This window comes from Chlamydotis macqueenii, chromosome 4, assembly GCF_036417535.1.
Source record: "Chlamydotis macqueenii isolate bChlMac1 chromosome 4, bChlMac1.mat, whole genome shotgun sequence".
NCBI lineage: Eukaryota > Metazoa > Chordata > Aves > Otidiformes > Otididae > Chlamydotis > Chlamydotis macqueenii.
In genome coordinates, this window is record NC_141559.1 from 58,748,136 (window position 1) to 58,766,514 (window position 18,379).

At 42.0% G+C, this 18,379-nt stretch overlaps 1 protein-coding gene across 18 annotated transcripts in view; it reads left to right on the forward strand.

Moving 5' to 3' along the window:
• APBB2 (amyloid beta precursor protein binding family B member 2) overlaps nt 1-18,379 on the forward strand; it is a 193,921-nt gene that overhangs the window by 150,255 nt on the left and 25,287 nt on the right. The window contains exon 1 of one of the 18 annotated variants that reach the window (XM_086746734.1): nt 12,749-12,768. The exons of 16 other annotated variants lie outside the window; for them this stretch is intronic. The gene's annotated coding sequence lies outside the window, so the exon portion shown is untranslated. Of the gene's footprint in view, nt 1-12,748; nt 12,769-13,397; nt 13,711-18,379 lie in introns of those variants that run through there. One more of the 18 variants, XM_086746732.1, reaches the window with a different exon arrangement.

The following is an 18,379-nucleotide window of genomic DNA, read 5'->3' on the forward strand; positions in this document are numbered from 1 at the left end:
GAGAAAACCATATTGTTGAGCTGGAAATTGCACTATATCTCTCTTAGGATATACATTAGCATGCAGTCCTTGGGCTTACCATGGTAATATTACCTGTCGGTCCTGATGTGAGAAGCACCAGAGGCATTCACTGATTGCAAAAGCAGCTTTCCCTGTTTGTGATTTTGCCATCAACAGAAAAGAGTGAGGGGAACACATTGCTGCTGTGGTGGATTAATTGTTCAGAAAGCTGATGAAATCCTAGTTTCTGGGATGAAGCTTTCCCAGAAGTGTTGTACATAAGTGTTGTTATTTATCTTAAATCTTCTAGTCCAAGAGGCTGTGTAATAAAATATATTGAGTTTGTTGTGAAAGGCAGTGTTTAAATTTTAAAATACTGTAGGATTGTACATTTTGCTCTATTTTGAGCTATTCAAACCCCATAACGATCTTGCAGGCCCTCCTTTTTAACTGTATTTTGCTTGTAGTAATTTATTTGGGTAGATTTTGCTTTGGAAGATGAAAAGGTTTTCTAATGACACCTGACCAGATGATTTTCTAAGCTATGCCATAATAAAAGATTGATGAAATACAGAGATCTGCTGATGAAAGTTTAATCTGAGGATGTGTCTGCTAACTCACCTCAGGCAGAAATGTTTTTTAGGATGCTGTAATGACTCTCTCCATACCTTACACTATTATCTTGACCTGTAGAGTTACTTCATTTAAAACAGTTCTGTGATAAGCAGAGGCGTCATAATTTTGTTGACTTAGGCTGTGTGGTGATTTTGTGTTTTGAAAGGTAGCATCCCTTGTTTTCAATTAATCAATCAGTAAAATATATTTGACTTTAAGAAAGGCCAGAATGCCTCAGTAAAATTGTGAACAAAAGCAGGTTCCCCCAAGAGAAGTTGGTGGGTATGTGTATTTGTACATGTATGTGTAGCCTCCAAGCACCTATGTTTTATATGTATATATGGACATTAAAGGAAAATACACGTACTGTATCTGTCCATCCTTTTGGCAGACTCTGTTTCTTAAGTGATGTCCTGTAGGTTTTTTAACAGTAAAAGCCACTGTACTCTGTACAGTCTTCCTCTCCTGCTGTACTGAAACCGGAGCCATGACAATTCATTTAACATTTGTTAGTAAGAAAAATCCTTGTACTTGGTTAAACAGTTTGATTTCAAGATCAGTAAGGTCATTGTCATATGGAGGATTTGTGGCACCACAGGTACACAGTGAGTAATTGTCAGTGCTATATTTGCTTCTTAACAAGCAGCCCATGACATGTTTTTTCTGGGCTCTAAAAGCATGTTGGAAAATATTAGCCTACTGAAGCTATAAAAGGGTTGTTCTTTTCACTTGCAAGCTGCAGTACATTAATCATCCCTCAGGTTGGGTTTTTTCTCCCCTTCTCAACTGCTGGTGCATGCCCTTTGCTTTCTGGGCAGCTTGCTAACAAGGAAGAGAGAAAAGGTAACGTGGCCCATCAATTTTGCAAAAGAGTTTCCGATAGCACATTTTCCTGAATCCTCCTTTATCTTTGTTGGTCTTCCACCAGTCCAAAGCCCACCTCAACCTCTGTGGGACCTTAATTGCCTGAAAGATCACAGTTCCTTCTGTCATGGTGTCTCCATACAACAGCAGTATATTCCAGCTGAAAAAATAAACCGTTAGCTGGCCAAGAGGGCTGCAAGTGAGTTCAGGTGACAGCTTTGATGGGACTGAATGTGCAACCAGTTGCTGAATGGCATGGGCACCTGGCATATTGGACAAAACACATAGCATCTTTGTTTATCCACTAAATTTGTCATCACATAGTCCAGATTTGTTTTCTCTGGCAGGCTGAGAAGGGAAGGCGGTTACTCTTGTGTTCTGGTTTTGTTAGTGAGGGGGGGCCTAAGGTGGTAGCTTCTGTAGGAAACTGCTAGAAGTCGCTCCCCTTTGTTCAGTGGACTCGGCCGGGCCTAGGGCGGACCCGCTGCTGGCCAAGGCCGAGCCAATTGGTAGCAGAATGTCCCGTGATAACGCCTCTGCGATAACGTATTTAAGTAGGGGAAAACAGGAAAAAGAGGAGGAGAAGATGTGAAGCAGCTGAGCGGGGGGCAGAGAGGGGGAGGCGCGAGCCTCATGGGCCTTGCAGGCCTCACCCTCTGGCCTCCCGCCGGGCAGCCGACTGTGCCCAACTCGGCCCGGCCCGGCTGCAAGAAGTGGAGAGGAGATGAGAAGTGAATAAGATGTAAAAAGGATCCTGAGAGGCGTCTGCCAGCCTGTTGTGAGGAACGGCTGCAGATGCCAAGGTCAGTTCAGAAGGAGGGGGAGGAGTAATATGGCTCCTGGCCAAGATTCCTCTGCAACTCGTGGTGAAGACCATGGTGGAGCGGGTTGTCCCCCTGCAGCCCATGGAGGTCCACGGAGGGGCAGAGATCCACCTGCAGCTCGTGGAGGACCCCACGCCAGAGCAGGTGGAGGCCTGAAGGAGGCTGTGGCCCGTGGAGGGCCCGCTGGGACAGCTGTTCTAGAGGGACTGCACCCCGTGGAAGAGATGACCCACGCCGGAGCAGTTTCACGGAGGACTGTGGCCCGTGGGAGGGACCCCACGCTGGAGCAGAGGAGGAATGCGAGGAGTTCTTCCCCTGACGATGATACAGCGGCGTAAAACAACGCGTGATGAACTGACCGCGACCCCCATTCCCTTTTCCCCCCCCGTGCCGCTCGGGAGGGGAAGGTAGTAGAGATAATGTTAAGCCCGGGAAGAGGGAGGGGTGGGGGAGGTTATCTTGTTCCCTGTCTCATTCTCCTGCTAATTTTAGAAAATAAATGAATAGTTTTCCCCAAGTCGAGTCTGTTTTGCCCGTGACGGTAACTTTAAGGATTTCTCCCCGTCCTTATCTCAAACCTTGAGCCGTTTTTCTTATATCATCTCCCCCTGTTCTCTCGGAGGGTGGGGGGAGCGGGAGAGGGACTGCGTAGTCTGGTCCTGATCAGGGCTGAACTACGACATCTTGCTTCCGAAGTGGTGGAGAGGCAGATTCTCTGGTATTGGAGTTTTCTGACCATAGGCTCTGTGACTAGATAGCATGAAAGCATTGCACTCCCTCCTCTGCCCTAATAATGCCCATTTTGGCAGGAGGTAGTGAGGGATCTCTTGGTCTCTGTGGATTGTCCATTGCTCTGCTTCTTTGAACCTCTGCTGTTTTTCGGCTGCTTTGATACCAGGAAATAAAATGAGGCTGGGAATCAAAAAGGGGAGAAGCATGGAGAGGAAGAGAGTAGGATGATGCACACACTAAAGATGAGATTCAAGCTGCCTCCAAAAGGAAGGGCAGACTGCTAAACAGATAGATGACCCAAGTCAGATGGACGTAATCCTGTAAGGCTGGAAGAGAAGAAAGTCGTAACAACAAAAGAGAAATTACCTGAGCTCTGTTATCTCAGGAGTTAGGGCAAGAGCTGAGAAAACAGGACAAATTTGTGTAAAGATGAGGAGGAAATGGCATAAAGTGATGGCTCAGATTCCTAAAAATACAGGGAATTAAAATTAGTATCCTATCTTGCTGTTTCAACAGCTAAATAAAAATGATCTGGTTCCAGAGGTGTTTAACACCTGCACTGTCCACTGACTTCAATCTCTGTATATTCAATGTCTTTTGAAAATCAAATGTCTAAATACACATTTAGGAACCTTTCTCTAGACATACAAAATTGGAAGTTTTCATCTGAGCAACAGTGCTACAGCAGGTTAAATGTTTTGTTCTGAGTTTTGAGTGTGTCTCAGGCTAAGAGGGGTAGGGACTTGTCTGAGCATGATCTGGTTTGTTAGAGGACAGAAAAGCAGTGAGTGGGGAGTGTGGAAGCTGTGCTGCAGGTCAAGTGCCTGTCTCATGGGGTTATGATCTGTATTTCCTAGCCAAGACTGCGTATTTACAGATACTACCTGGCTTGAGTTCCAGTGCACGTCTGTCATATGGATATGAGATTTTAGGAGGGAAACCTGGCCTTAATTAAACAATTAAAAGCTAAGAGAATAAGAGACAATAAATACAAGTTTAGTGTGGTTGGGGTATCCTGTTGTATCTGTAGTTTATAGTTCCCCCTTTCAGAAAATACAAGCAATACAACATCAGGCTTCAGTGATGCAGCGTGGCTTACAGCTGCGTTGCTCAGAGAAGTGTTTATGGTCTTCTGGGTTTGACTTCTCTTCGAGGTGATGATCAAATGTGCTGTGAGACTGAGTCTTTCTCCGATTCCGTGAGAGAAGCTTATCAAGCTGTGCAGGATAATGAATAATAAACTTTCTCTTCTGCATTAAGGAGACGTGGTCAAGAAAAGCAAATAAAATAAAATAAATTAAAACTGAGATGGTGTTTGCACCTGCTCTTCTGAAAAGATAACACCCTTCAAAGACTGTGTAATTCCAGCTGAACTCCTCGAACTCGGAGACACTATTAATCAATATTGCCTATTCCCCTTGGTCCCCATAACCTTGGAATAAGGGCAAAGCGTACTGTGAGGAATCACGTAAATAGGCCATAGGTGAGGGATTATACTGGAGGAAAAGGATTTTACTGGCTTTTCTGACCCATGTTCTTAGCTGGGTTTTTTTAGAGTAATCTTTTCCTTTCTCCTTTCCTCTAAGCCAACTGCATCTGAATATCCTCTTCTGTATGCTTTGATAGCATTTTCCCCTCTCACTAAGAAACAGTTTAGGTGATTATTTATACAAAACTTCCCATTTATATCCATAAGGCCTGACATGATTGTTTGCAAGTGCAGCGTGTTCTAGGAGGGGGTAATGAAACAAAACAGCTGTGAAAGGGGAAATCCAGTCAAGCTTACTGAATTAATGTGTTTTCAAACAAATATTGTTAAGTGGGTGCAAAAAGCTGTATGGTGCATTCTTACTTTGATTAATGAAACTGGTTTACTTTAGTTTCAGGGTTTAACATGAAAAACATGGTAGACTGAAGATGCATTGAAATAGGCCCATATTACCTTGAAATAAGCAGCCATAGTTTTACCCCAGTGGGTGGTTTTGTATCAGTGGTGGCTTCAGCTGTGTTAGGGCAGCATCCCTCTATCCTTTCTGCTTAATGCCACTAATGAGATGAAAAATTATTACACGTGACAGTGAGGGATTTTTCAGTTTTACAGATGAGGCTTGTGAGCAGCTCAGGTGCTTCCAAATGATTCACCTTTTGAGAGCAGCTGAGAAAAAAGGATATGCCTAGGGAGAATCATGTTCATGGAGCTATAGATATTTGGTAACCTTTGAAAAGCTTAAATGCAGAAACAGCAGCAGAGAAGCATGGTAGCAGTCGATTAGCACAAGTGTGGAAAAGTCTCATGGAGGGGAGACTTTGTTGAGACAAACACAGAAGGGAATAATTATAAGGAGAGGGGTACAGGAATGGAGAAGTCCCTGAAGGAGAGCTCAGGGTAGTGCTGTGGCATTTGCTTGTAAAGAAGTGGGGAAAATGGCAGGAGGCTTCCCTTCTTATTAGGAAAAACAACCAGACAATAATTTAAAATGTCACTTGTTGTGCTAGTGGCTTGAGCATGGCATTAAACGCTTAGTCACCTTAAACAGAACCCTGTTTAAGTATTTTATTGTAGATGTCTTTACTATTCTATATTTGTTTTTAATAAATAATGGAAAATATTGCATATAATTTGGGAATTGTATCTAATGTTTCCTCTGGGAGGCAGGCTTTTTAAATAGCACTTGGAATTGTTCAACTGTAAAGCTTTCAGGTAAGACAAATTATTTCTAAACCTGGATTACAAATAACCACTGCGATGTAGTCAGGTTGTCTCAATTAATAAAAAAGATGCTATATTGATTGACTCCCTGGCTTAAAGCCTTTCTACATATTTGTGCTAGAAAATCTCCACACATTCCCTATGATTCGATCTATTAGACTCCAGCGCTTTAGGATACAACTAGGGTAATCGGTGAACTTCAGCGGCTGTCACAAAGGTCCCTCAAGAATAGCCTGAGCTGCCTGTGAGAGCTACTGACTGCCAGTTTGGGGTGGAAATCTGATGCTTTCTTCTATTATTCTTTTCACTGTATGTTAATTAAGCAGATGCTACGTCCAGGCTGGATTCCTGTATTTGACTGCTGCTTTAACTCTGTGGCAAAACAGCGATGCTAGTGATGCAAAAGGCAGTTGCTGTCCGGCTCCGTAGCTGTGAACAGAAAACATCCCGCTCCTAGCCCCTCTCCACAGCCCGCCTTGTTTTCAACACCCAGTTAGAAATGTTGGTCTTAAGTGATGATCAAAGGTAGTTTAAACTTACCTTATTTGCTTTGCCTGGTCATGCACTTGGATGCATACACAATCTGTTGCTTCCTCTCAGCAGAGGCTATGCTAACAAAAAATAGCATCCTCCTTCCCACACCAGTTGGAGTCTATTGAAGGCACCTGCTTTTCACCCCCTTCATCTTCAGAGGCACTGAAGTTAGACTCTTCGTTACGCATCTCAGATGATCTGTCAACAGTAGGAACTGTGTATAGAGGGAGCCACCTATGGAACAAATTTTCACAAGAGAATTAGGTTTTGATAGCCTTGTGAAGGCTGTCAATATCTAATTCAATAACATTTTTCTTCAAGAAAAAAAAAAACAACCAAAAATATATCACTGTATTCTTTTGTTCTTATCTCAAGACCTTGTCTAGTCTAAGGTCTCTGTGGCAGATGTGAGAGAACCAAATTAGTCCACTAGTGATTTAATTTTGCTAGTCTAATTTATATTGAAGCTGTTCAGTTACTAATAAGGTGGGCATATAAAAAACCTGAGGAGAAAAGCCACAGGGAATGTAGACCACTGAAGAAAAGAGGAATGTTTTATGAAAAATTGTGCTAAAAATACTTACAAGCACGACACTGACTGAGATGCTCGATACAGCTCTTTGTTACCTTGATTATAGTATCTTTGTATGAGCAGCAACGGACTTTTCTCTCACATGATGGCTTATTTGAAAAGGTCGGCCTTTTTCAAGACACGCATTTACCAAGCTTATTGTTTTCTGTTTCAGGCAAACATTTGACTTCCTAAAAATTGTTACTATACTGGGCAAATAATTTCTGAAAAAGTTATTCAGAGAAGAAAATTTACTGTGCAGTGGAAAGGATTTCATTCAATCATCTCTGCGTTATGCCGGTTAATGAAATGTGGGACATTCACAACTTCCTAATACAGCAAATTAAAAAGCAAAAGTACAGCCAGAAAATGACCTGTCTCTAGTACTTCTTCCTATCCAAGGAGTTTATGCCTGCACTGTACTGGTGGGTTAGAGAGAGGTAGGATGTTTCTGTATAGGCCTTTACTGTGTAAATATTTATATCCACCTACATAAACACACTTTTCATGTTTGCATCAGTGTTATACTTCTGATATCAAGGGAATTTGTGACATGCCTCTGTATTTGCAGACCACTGAAGGTCTTCTGGAATTTGGTACGTGCTACAGTTAAATAAGGTCCAAATTTTGTCCTGTACGTGTCTCTAAGCACAGTCACAAACTTGACTGAACTGCATTGGTATAATAATTTGGAACATGCCTCTTTTATAGGAAGAGCATCCTCTTCTATTTACTTACCATTTTAATTATTTAAATGTCGCATCTGCCTCGGGATGCTTTTTCTACGTTTGCTACTAGCTGGTTGCAATTCAAATATTTATATGCAATACATCTTTATGTAAATTATAGCATATACCGTCTTATCCATTGCGTGTATTTAGAAAACATTTTCACTTCAGTCTTTTAATTCTGAGGATGGTATGTTGGCTTATTTCCTAACATTGGCTCCACCAGGGAAAAGGGCCTTTGTCAGTGGTATTCAGCACAATTTGCCCTCTGGCAATGGAGGTAGATTGCCTACTAAAGTCTCTTTGATGCTTGCAGATTCATTAGCAGAAACTTAAACACTAATTTGAGCAAACTAAAAGATTTTTTTCAACAGATAATTCAAGTGTCTTAAACATTTTGGGTTTTTCTTACTGATTGACTTGTTTTTGTATTTAGAAACTGTGTTACATGAACATTGTATTTTTGTGAGAGGAAATTTGTGCATAATGACATTGAAAAATCCGTGTGCATTATATCTCTTGTGATGATGGTCTGCTTCTCATAAATGCTATTCATCTTCATGCCATAAAAATAATTTCAATTTATAATTTGAATGATGCATTAAATATAGAACTCAATTGTCTTTAAAATGTCCATATTCTACTGCTTGAAGTTCCCGTCTTCCCGCCTTGATTAATTTAAAAGCTGGCTGGATGTACACTTGTGTGCCACCTGAGTCTGACCAAATTGCTCTTATAATTGATGGGAAGTTTTTTATTAACTTCAAAAGGAGTTGGATTGGTCCATAACTTACAAATGTGGACCTGGAAAACCTGGATACTGCTTAGCAAAATCAATGTTAATACCTCTGGGAGCAGCAGAATCAGTTAGATGTTATTTCTTTAGCAGAGGTAGGGTGGTTCTTGTAGAAGAACAAAACAGCAGGTGGAAAAGTAAGGAGCCTGCTATGAATCTTAGAAGAGAATGAAAGAGGCTGAGGTCTGCAGGATGGCTGGCTTCAGCATTTGACCTGGTATTCTGCTGATCTTATATTTAACATCAATGAAATAAGTGAATTTTTCCACTTCAGACAAGCACCTGTGAAAGTGAGCTTGCCCATGCTCTGGGATGCCTGTTACTGACACGTGGCAGAGCTTGGGATGATGCTGGATTTGTCAAGAAGATGCAGAAAGAGGAACTGCAGATTACTGAATAATTGTTCAGCAGCTCAGACTGGAAGGTTCCACCAGGGTCCTTATGGCCTGTCCTCTGCAATTGCAGACAATCTCATAGCAGTTAAGGTTCCTTCTTTTGGCAAGCTGATTGCAGCTGTAGTTCAGTTTGCTAAGGAGTATTGAATTGCTTTTGTTTTTTAGTTGTATATCATCAGTGTTTCTTCACTGATTAAGAACTTTATTTTCTGCCTATTTCTTTTGGTTTTGTCTGAAGAGTATAAATAAACTTTACATGTCTATCTCCAACGGTGTAGATGTACATTTAAGATAAAATGCACCCATACCCAACAAGAAAACAGATGCACTAAGGAAAATTCTTTTTTTTCTTTTCTTTTCTTTTCTGGGGGACACTCCCGTGTATTTTATTAGGAAAATTGCTTTTCGTCTCTGCTTTTGCTCAGCTACCATCAGGAACATAATGAGATGAATTAGACAAAGCAAACTGAGCAATTGCTCGTGCCCTCTATTCGTTTATGAAGTACATATGTGGCTTCAAGGTCTTTAGTTTAAAAAAGAAACAAAGCCCTTCTGGGATATTGCCAACCCAGGCATTCATAAACTGTATAGTAATTTTGTCACACTTGAGCCTTTAGGATTCAAGGTAGTATTTCAAACTTTCTTCATCCATCCATGGATGCTGGAAACTTGTTTTGTGGTGTGTATGGAGATTCTCATATACCTGTGTGAATCCAGGATTTAACCTTCATGAAATGTTTCTTCACTCATCCCTCATCTTCTCTGCTCTTTTTTTTTTAAAGTAATATGAAATTTCAGATAAATTTGAAGATCTGGTGCTGCTGTTGCTGCTTGATAAGTTATGATGAAAGTAGATGATCACAGTGATGGGAGGTGTTAAGTTTCTAGGTTGTTGAAGACTAAACAAAATTGTTGAGTTTTGCAAAACATCAACATGTTTTGCTTCAAGATAGGATGGGTGCCTCAGAATAGCAAAAGGCAGAGCAAGTTTGGGAAACCTTTGTTTCTCTTCCTCTAAGGCAGAAGTGGAGCTTTGAATGCTGCAGATGCAGGAGCTGGGATGCAAACCTGTTTCTGCTTTTATCTCAAGTGTAGGATTACAAGTCTGTAGCTTACGAGTGTGAGCCAACAGCGTGAGTGCAGCTGCTAGGGCTAGCTACCTCTCTGCCTGCAAAAATACCCTCTCAGCCTCACAACATGAATTTGTTGCTACACTATCACTTTCCTCATGTTCAAACTGAAATAAACTGCAACCTGAATCCAGGTTCCTTACTCATAATTTTTGTTTTTCCTCAACATTTTCACAAATGTGAAACCCTTGGATCTAGTCTTTGCACATGCACAAGGTGGGTCTGAGGATCTCAGCCGCTGATCGTGTTTTTGTTTCTTAAATCCAGCCATGGCTATGCTGGCATTACCAGGGCTGTGTGTGATGGTTTACTCAGTGTTTTACTCTGAGGTAGAGAGCTTCTGGCCATGCAATAGGAATATTTGATCAATTTGGGGAGAACACGGTCCCATCTCTGTGCCTAGAGTATAACTAATTTCAATTACTCCGATGCCCTGCTGTTCACTGGCAGTTTAACCAGAGAGCTGGGGACATCATCACTGCCAAGTGCATGGAGATCTGCCCACATTCTTTACTGGGCATATCTGAATATCCACTCCCTGATTATGAGTTTGGCTGAACCTTATCTCCAGTGAGGAACACGGCGCTTGAGGACATATAACCCAGCTGGGGACCCATGAGAGGGCCGCATGTGATAGCTGGGAGAAGCTGGAACAGCATGTGCTGTATTTACAACAGGCACTCCCCAAAACACCCCTGCTGCCCTGAATTTGGCACTTTTTGGCAATGGAGGAGTTGTATTTGTTGTATCTTAGGTAGCTGAGAGCTCTGCCGGGCAGTTTTCACCTTGCCAGAGCTGGCTGCTTGTGATCTTTTTGGCACTGTAAATTTGACCCATTACCTGCTGCAAGCTCATTTCTTTTGCAGCCTTTAGGTAAAGTGCAGTAGGAAGGTTCCTCCTGCCCAGCAATTTGGCTGCACGCTCACAGTGCTGGCTGGCAGTGGGAAATCAGACCCACTGCAGTGTTTGCGCATGAAATTTTTTCACATGGTTCATTGTAGCAGTTGTTCCTGGGGAGAGCCTCTCAGCCAAACTTGGCAGCTGATGCAACCTCCATGACTTGTTTCAAAACTTGAGTAATTGATGATGATTCTTTAAAACCCGGTTCATGAAAGAAGACTTCTGTGTGAGTTTCACCTTTCATCTTCAGAATACGTATATTTGGCCAAGTAAGCTTGAAGGAATCAGAAATCAGACATACCACCCTCCCCTCAAAAGCCTGTATCTAAAATTTAAATTCATGTTTAAATTCACATTTTTGGGAGGGATTGAGGGTTGGTAAAGCTAAGTTTTGCCAGAACGACAGACACAAGGCAAGGTTGTAGTTACTAAGCAAATTGCATGTGCCCAAACGAGAAGATATTGGGCCCAAATTGTTTTTCATTTTCAGAAACTGCCTGTTGGCCAAGCCCTGGGAGATTTTCCTGTTGCTGGTGGCAGAAGTAAATCTGTTGCCCTTTCCATAGTCAGCAACTAGAAGCAACCAACTTAGAGGAGCAGGGTGTGTGGGGCAAGGGAAAGGGAAGCTGAAATGCTGATATGAAGATGAGTTATTTCTCAGCAACGAGCAAGCATGTTTGTATCTAGTCTAGCCATATCATTACTGAAAGGTGCACAGGCAGTAAGTATCGCATCTATCACATACCAAAATATCAGAACCAACACAGGATTAGAATTCAGTCCCAGTTCATTTTACTGGATAGCTAGCTAAAAACGTGAAGACTGGGACCTAGTTTTAATTATAGTTATTTTTACAGGTTTCCAAAGTTCTGCTGAATCTTTTTTCTTGTACTAAAGAGAAGGTTCAGGGAAGAGTGGTTCTCTCCCACAAACTGTTCCAGCATATTAAAATGGCAAAGTCTGGCTTCCCTCCTTAGAAGCCTTTTTAAGTCAAAGTCGGTCATTGTTCTCACGAGTGCTGTTGTTTGGCCAGCTGGAAGGCTACCATATCCTGTTGTGTGCTGCTTGCTGAGAGTAAAAGAGGAGAATAGCAATAGAAGGGGTAGTTGTCATAGTTATGAGATTAAGTCTGTCTTCATTTGCAAGTTTAAACATGTTGTGTTGAATGCATATTGGAACCTGGATCAAAAGTGTAGGGCATGTGTATTTTACTGCATTTAACCAGTTAAAGGTGTCATTTTGCTTGTCCATAAAAATGCCTCTTTCTTTCCCCAGAAGTGAGTTCCATATTTGCATCAAGACTTTCCAGAACTTACTTGTTTGCTTCAGTGCAAACACTGTTATGTGGCCTTGAATTCTTATTAGTGCTGGGCATCCAGCATATCCAAGAAAGAAAGAGTTGGATCTGTTTCTTCTTAGGCAGCATCAACAGATTTGTTTATTAAATTCCAACCTGTTACTCCTGTGGAAATCAGCGGAAAGCTCTCTGGATGGCACAGGTTGTTGCTTGAGCGTAACTGGTCCTGCCAAACCTTGTTGATGATACACAGGAGGGAAGGAAGGAAGGAACCTTACTAGACTCTCGGTATATTTAGGCAGTGAGCAAACATCCTGCTCCCAGTGCATCTCTGCAGCTGGAAGAAGTGACTGCTTTCCACCCTCTCAGATCTGCTGGTGGAAATATCCACGGTCACGTTCCCTGCCCTGCTTTTGCTCACATTTTGCTCAGCGAGTTTAAAGAGGCTGCTTGGTGGACGTTTGCCATGTTGGCTCATTTTCCTTGAAAAGGGCAGGATGCAATCCCACGAGCAGCTCTGCTGGCACGTTTGAAGGTGCGAGTCCTTTGGTTGGAGAAGAGTGAATCCAGGGTGGCGACCCGTGTCCCTTCTCCATTGTGGTTGTTCCTCGGTTGGCATTTGCCTCCCCCTAGGCCTCCCCTGAATCCAAGAGGAGTCGTGCAATGCCGCAGGTAGCTGTGAAAGCTGAATGCCCCAGGATGGGGATTAAGCCCCACCACGTTGGGAGTGCACTCTTTGTTGCTGGTTGAGCGTGTTTGATGGGGAGTTTTGCTGAATAAAAACTGGAGCTCCAGGAGTGTTGTGTTTACTGTCACCTTTAGTGCAAGCAACACCTCTAAATTACATTTATTGTTATTGCTTGTGCCAGTTCTGGAAAATCAAATTATTTGGTGTGTTTGTTTTTACATCTGCAGGATAAATCTCACTTCTAGCATAAGCAGGTGTAATTTCAGTGAAGTAAATGCAGTTGTAGTTCTGTCTGAAATTTTGGATTGGGCCATAACTCTTTGCTGCCTTTTGAAGATACTTTCTTTCTCTGTTGCATTCAGTTCAGAGTCACACTGTGAAAGCTTTGCATTGGCTTTGGAACATTGGGAGGGGAAGACTCCCTGTGCACTTCAGCTTTCCCCAAAAGATTGCTTCTGTCACAGCAGATTAATCTTGGAAGTTTACAGGCTAGAAACAAGGCGTAGCAGTGAAGCCTCGTTAAAGGGGGAGGAGAGAGGCCTCTTCTGGGGGTCAGAGCATGGGGAGCGCGCAAATGGTAAAAGCGATGGGAAGGGAGGAAAAGACACACCCCTGATGGAGCAGTGCCTTTCAGGGAGAAGCACCCACTCGCTCCCAGCTGGAGCCGGCAAACACAGTGCACAGTCCGTGAGGAGCGTGGGAGCTGACATGATGTGCTTTAACTCGATGCAAAATGAATGAGCTGCTGTTCTCGGGGGGATTCGGCCCCCGTCGTTGAAGTACAAGTACACGGCTGCATCAAGTGTACTTTGCATCATCTGATGCCTTGATGCACGCTAGCGGAGACGGGGACCAGGAAGAGCGTTGAGTTGGGTGTTTGCGTATGACGTGCTTGGCATTAAATTCCTGGTTGCTGCAACAAAAAGGTAAGAAACTTAAGAAGTGACAAGAAAAAAATCCTCAGCCTCCCCCCTAGACAACAGTCTTACATCAGGAGTAGCCTTTGTCTGGAGCTGTATTTTCAAAGCTGTGGTCTATTAGTCTAAAGCTTCTGTTTGGATGCCTGCAAGGCAAATTACAGCTTCTGGTGTGACAAAGGCAAGTCAGATTTCTTTTCTCCAAGAGGCTGACACTTAACAACCTTCAGGAGAGCACTGTAGCAGAAATGCTGGACTGTGCGCTGAGCGGTAAGTATTTGATGCTGTTCTCCCTCTCCTTTATCCCTTCAAATGCTGCTCATTTGAGCAGTGAGCTAACTAATGGATCCTGGTGATTAATAGGTTTGGGGGTCTGTGTTCAGCTCAGAATTACATGTTCCTAACTGGCTGCTGTTACTGGCTGCATATTCCCCAGCCTGATTCTGTGGAGGATTATCATAATTTGTTTTTACTGATAATGCTGTGTTAATGGATAAAAAGATGCTGTAGATAAGAACAGCAGAAACCTCATTTACTGAAGAGAAGAAACCTCCCTGTGTTTTCCCCCAAGCGTACAGTGTATAATTATTTATGTGTAATTCCCAGCTAACTTCTAGCTACCCAGTCTGGGCTTTCTTCTTCCAGCTCATAATTGACAATGGAGATTGTGCAATTTGAAATCTTTGTAGAGCTCCAAAAGAAGTAAATGTGCTTAAAGACAGAAGTGTTACACTGTTTGAGGGGATACATGCATATAAAAATATATTTAGTTGAAGTGAAATGGTTAATGACTTTTTTGACAGAAGGGGAAACTTCATGATTTAAATGTAATATATTGCCTTGAGGTCTCTGTGCTTGCCTAATCCTATCTGTATTCATAAAGAATTTGCAGCAAGAGAAATTCCATTGATTTGTTAATTGATACATAGCTTTGAATCCTCATTACACCGGGTGCAGAGGGGAGGGAAGAGAGACAAGCACGTTTATCTTTTTCTTTAAACTCAGCAGCTTCACTCTTAAATTAGGTGTCTCGCATGTTGTGGAACCTCATTGCTCTCCCTGTTGAGTGCAGTAATTTTTGCTTTCTTAAAGGATAGCAAGGATTGCTGAGTCTTGATCTCTATCAGGGAAATTTATGAAGTGTTTCATCTCTTAAAAATAGAGCTTTAATTATGTTTTTGTAGCTGTTGTCTTGCAGTTAATGTAATTATAACAACTTGTGAGCAAGGAAAAGGATATTATTTATCCCTGGAGCATTTATCAGTAAAAATTGGCTTATTTTCATAAGGACTTAAAAGAGAAAAAGAGAAAGGTAATGGGGTTTTATTATGTAATAGCAGTTAGAATTTGGTTGGGTTTTTTTGTTTGTTTTTTTTTTTTTTTAATACAGGTTAGTTTTCCCATCTACAACGGGAGATGTATATAAATAAATAACTGTATCTGTTAAGGTATCTTAAACACTGATCAGTTGGAGTACACGAGGATCAAACAGTGTGATTTTAGATAATTAAGGTGTGTAGGTCCGTGGTGTTCCTTGTATTGTTACAGTCCATTGGGTATCCTGTTGGGGCAAGGCTTCCCTGTGTTTTGTGATGTGAAGTAAAACTCTGTTACTGGGGACAAAATTCCGATCTAATGGGTATTACAGAGCTGCTATTGATTCAACTGCTCTCTATAGCTTTAATTTGTGTTAGTGTGCAGGCTTTGCTCCAGTGTGGTTTGAGATAAGCTGAGATAACCTTATTCTCTGGGTGAAGTTAATCCAGGTCAAAAACTGAAATGTAACAATTCTAAATCAGGGAATATCAAGCCAGTAAGAAGCATTCAGTTTCATTTCCTCCTGTTAGAATATAACACCCAAATTTGGCTTGGTATCTGTAAAAGAAAACAATATCCTCTATTTTTTTTGTTGTTGTTGTTTTTTTGATGTGATATTAAAGCCTTCTCTATGTTTTAAGAAGTTTCCAAATTGAAAATATCTTTATGGCTGAATTTTAAAATTCTTTTAAAAATTAAAACAGAAAGTCTCATATCCAACTGGTCCATCTAAAATGATGGTGTAGTGATTTGAGGAAAAGGCAGCCTGCTGTTCGAAGTTCTTTTCATGCTTCCAGAAATGTGTTTTCCCTAACAAGCCAAACATAGCATTTCCTAAGAAGAGGGAAATGGTCTGCAGTGGGTTATGAAAGATGCCTCTGGCTTGCATCGGGAGAGGGGGTGCCTGGTGGGCCATGTGCTTCAGGGAGCTGTAAGTGCACCTACTCTTTCATCTCAGGTCTTCAGTCACTGTCATTTAGCATGTGCAGATGAGGGAAACCCTGGAGAAACGGTAAAGTGACCTGAGGTTGCTTATTTATGGAGAGGACTTGAGGAATAACAAGAAACTAGCTTGCCTGTCAGATACCAATGTGATGTCTAGCACCCAAACTATCAGAGGGACTTACTGATTCAAAGACTCTGGTCTTAAGAGTGCAATTTAGTCTTTAGAAAATGTGGATTCTTATAATGTTTCAGGCTGCCTCATATTTTCTTTTTGTTTTAAAAATAGAATCTGACTTGGTTATAGTAGTCTTCATAATGTATGATTAGCAACAGAAGGCTAGATCAAGCCATCAATTTTTAAGCAGAAATCTTCTTTGCTACCAGTGGAGGATTGCTTAAAAATTGATGGCACAATCTGGCCCACAGTGAACTGGGATTTCTGCAGAAAGCATTAGTTGTACTTCTACTCAGTCTCCATCCTGGTGGTGGCAGGGACCCAGAAACTCAAGGCCAGTCTACTGGAATAGTCTGATACTTGTTGGAAAACAAAAGACTTAAGGAATATTTAAAATAAAAAAAAAAAAAAAAAAAGGTTAAAAAGCTTCCAAACCCAATACAAACCACAGCTATTTTCTTTTCAGAAAAAGCAGCTGTATTTCTCTAATGGCATACGGAAGTGAAGGACACAATCATTCTCTAAGCAACAGAGAAACTTCCAAATGCACCGAAATGAAGATTGCTTCCTTTATTTGTCCGTGTTATGTTGTTGAGGTGTAAATACATTTTACACAAACATTTTGCTGCATTAAGTGCTACTCGACTTCGTAATTACATATTAGAAAACCAGAGTAGGGCCTCTTCTGTGCCTCAGAGGATATGCTTGGGCAAGTACTTGTAGCTGTTAATAAAGGCAAAAAGTCCGTGCTATGCATCATTATTTTTAATCAAGTAAAATGTGCTTTGCTCCACTGAAACTCTACAGTAATTGAAAGCAAAAACATTTCTGCTGGTCCTTATCTCTTAGGAAGAGAGATGGTCTGGGCTGCTGCCTGATGGGTGTAGTCCCATGTGAAAATGTTTAAGGACCACGGAGCTTGGAGGGCAGACCTCTGTACTTGCTCAGGGTGTAGATGACGCACAGCTGCCTTATTTTTTTTTTAACCTATTCAGGAAAGAGACCTGGGGAAGTTTCAGTCAGCCAGGTTCCAGGGGAAGCTACAGGAACGAAGAGGTGTGAATTGTCACCCTCTTCACCCTGTTAGCTGAATGCATGAGTCACAAAAATGGTTGGGCTGTAGACTTAATTTAACTCTGCCAAGTACAGAGTAGACTCCTAATGCTTTTGCAGGCTTATGTGCACTGTGGTGCCCCACTAAAACATTAGTTAAGCATGGGAGCATCACCTTGATCCTTAAATACCTTGTCAGAGACTCCAACAAGAACAAAATCTGTGGGGTTCTTTGGTGTGGTTTGCTCTCCATCACATTATACTCTTACAGTGGCCCATGTTGAAGCAGAAGACACAACAGTACCAGCCATGGAGTGTTCAGAGTCATAGAATCATAGAATGGTTAGGGTTGGAAGGGACCTTTAAAGGTCATCTAGTCCAACCCCCTTGCAAAGAACAGGGACATCTCCAACCAGATCAGGTTGCTCAGAGCCCCATCCAATCTGGTGTTGAATGTTTCCAGGGATGGGGCATCCACCACCTCTCTGGGCAACCTGTGCCAGTGTTCCACCACCCTCATTGATATAAGTGAAAAATTTTTTATAAGTCTTTTTATAAGTTATAAATTTTTATAGAGCCAAAATTTTTATAAGTTCCGTCAGTTTTAAAACCATTACCCCTTGTCCTATCACAACAGGCCCTGCTGAAGAGTTTGTCCCTGTATGTCTTATAAGCCCCCCTTGAGGTACTGAAAGGCTGCAGTAAGGTCTCCCGGGAGCCTTCTGTTCTCCAGACTGAAAAACCCTCCCATGAGTCAGTATGAGATGCTAATGAGATCCTCCTGCTGTTACCGCATCCCTAGGCTAAACAAGCCCACCTCAAGGCTAAACAAGTGTGGTTCCTGCAGCCTTGGTGGTCCTCGGCTGGAGTGGTGCCAGTTTGTCACTCCTTCCTATGTACTGGTGGGCCCAAATCTGGATGCAGAAGTCCAGATACAGCCTTGCAAGTGCCACGTGGAGGGTGTTTTTAGGGAACAGGAGTGTTACCACTACACCTCTCAGTTTATTTACCTCCCAGTGAAATCTCCAGCTTGTGGGGTGGACATTGTATATCAACAATCAGCCTCCAGGATGCAACTGGCATCAGACGCTGATCTACAAAACCGGGGCTGGAAGGAGAAATTGTTTTCTACTCCAGCACTGTCACATACTGTGCAGTCCTCTCCCACAAGACAGTGCTCCATCGATA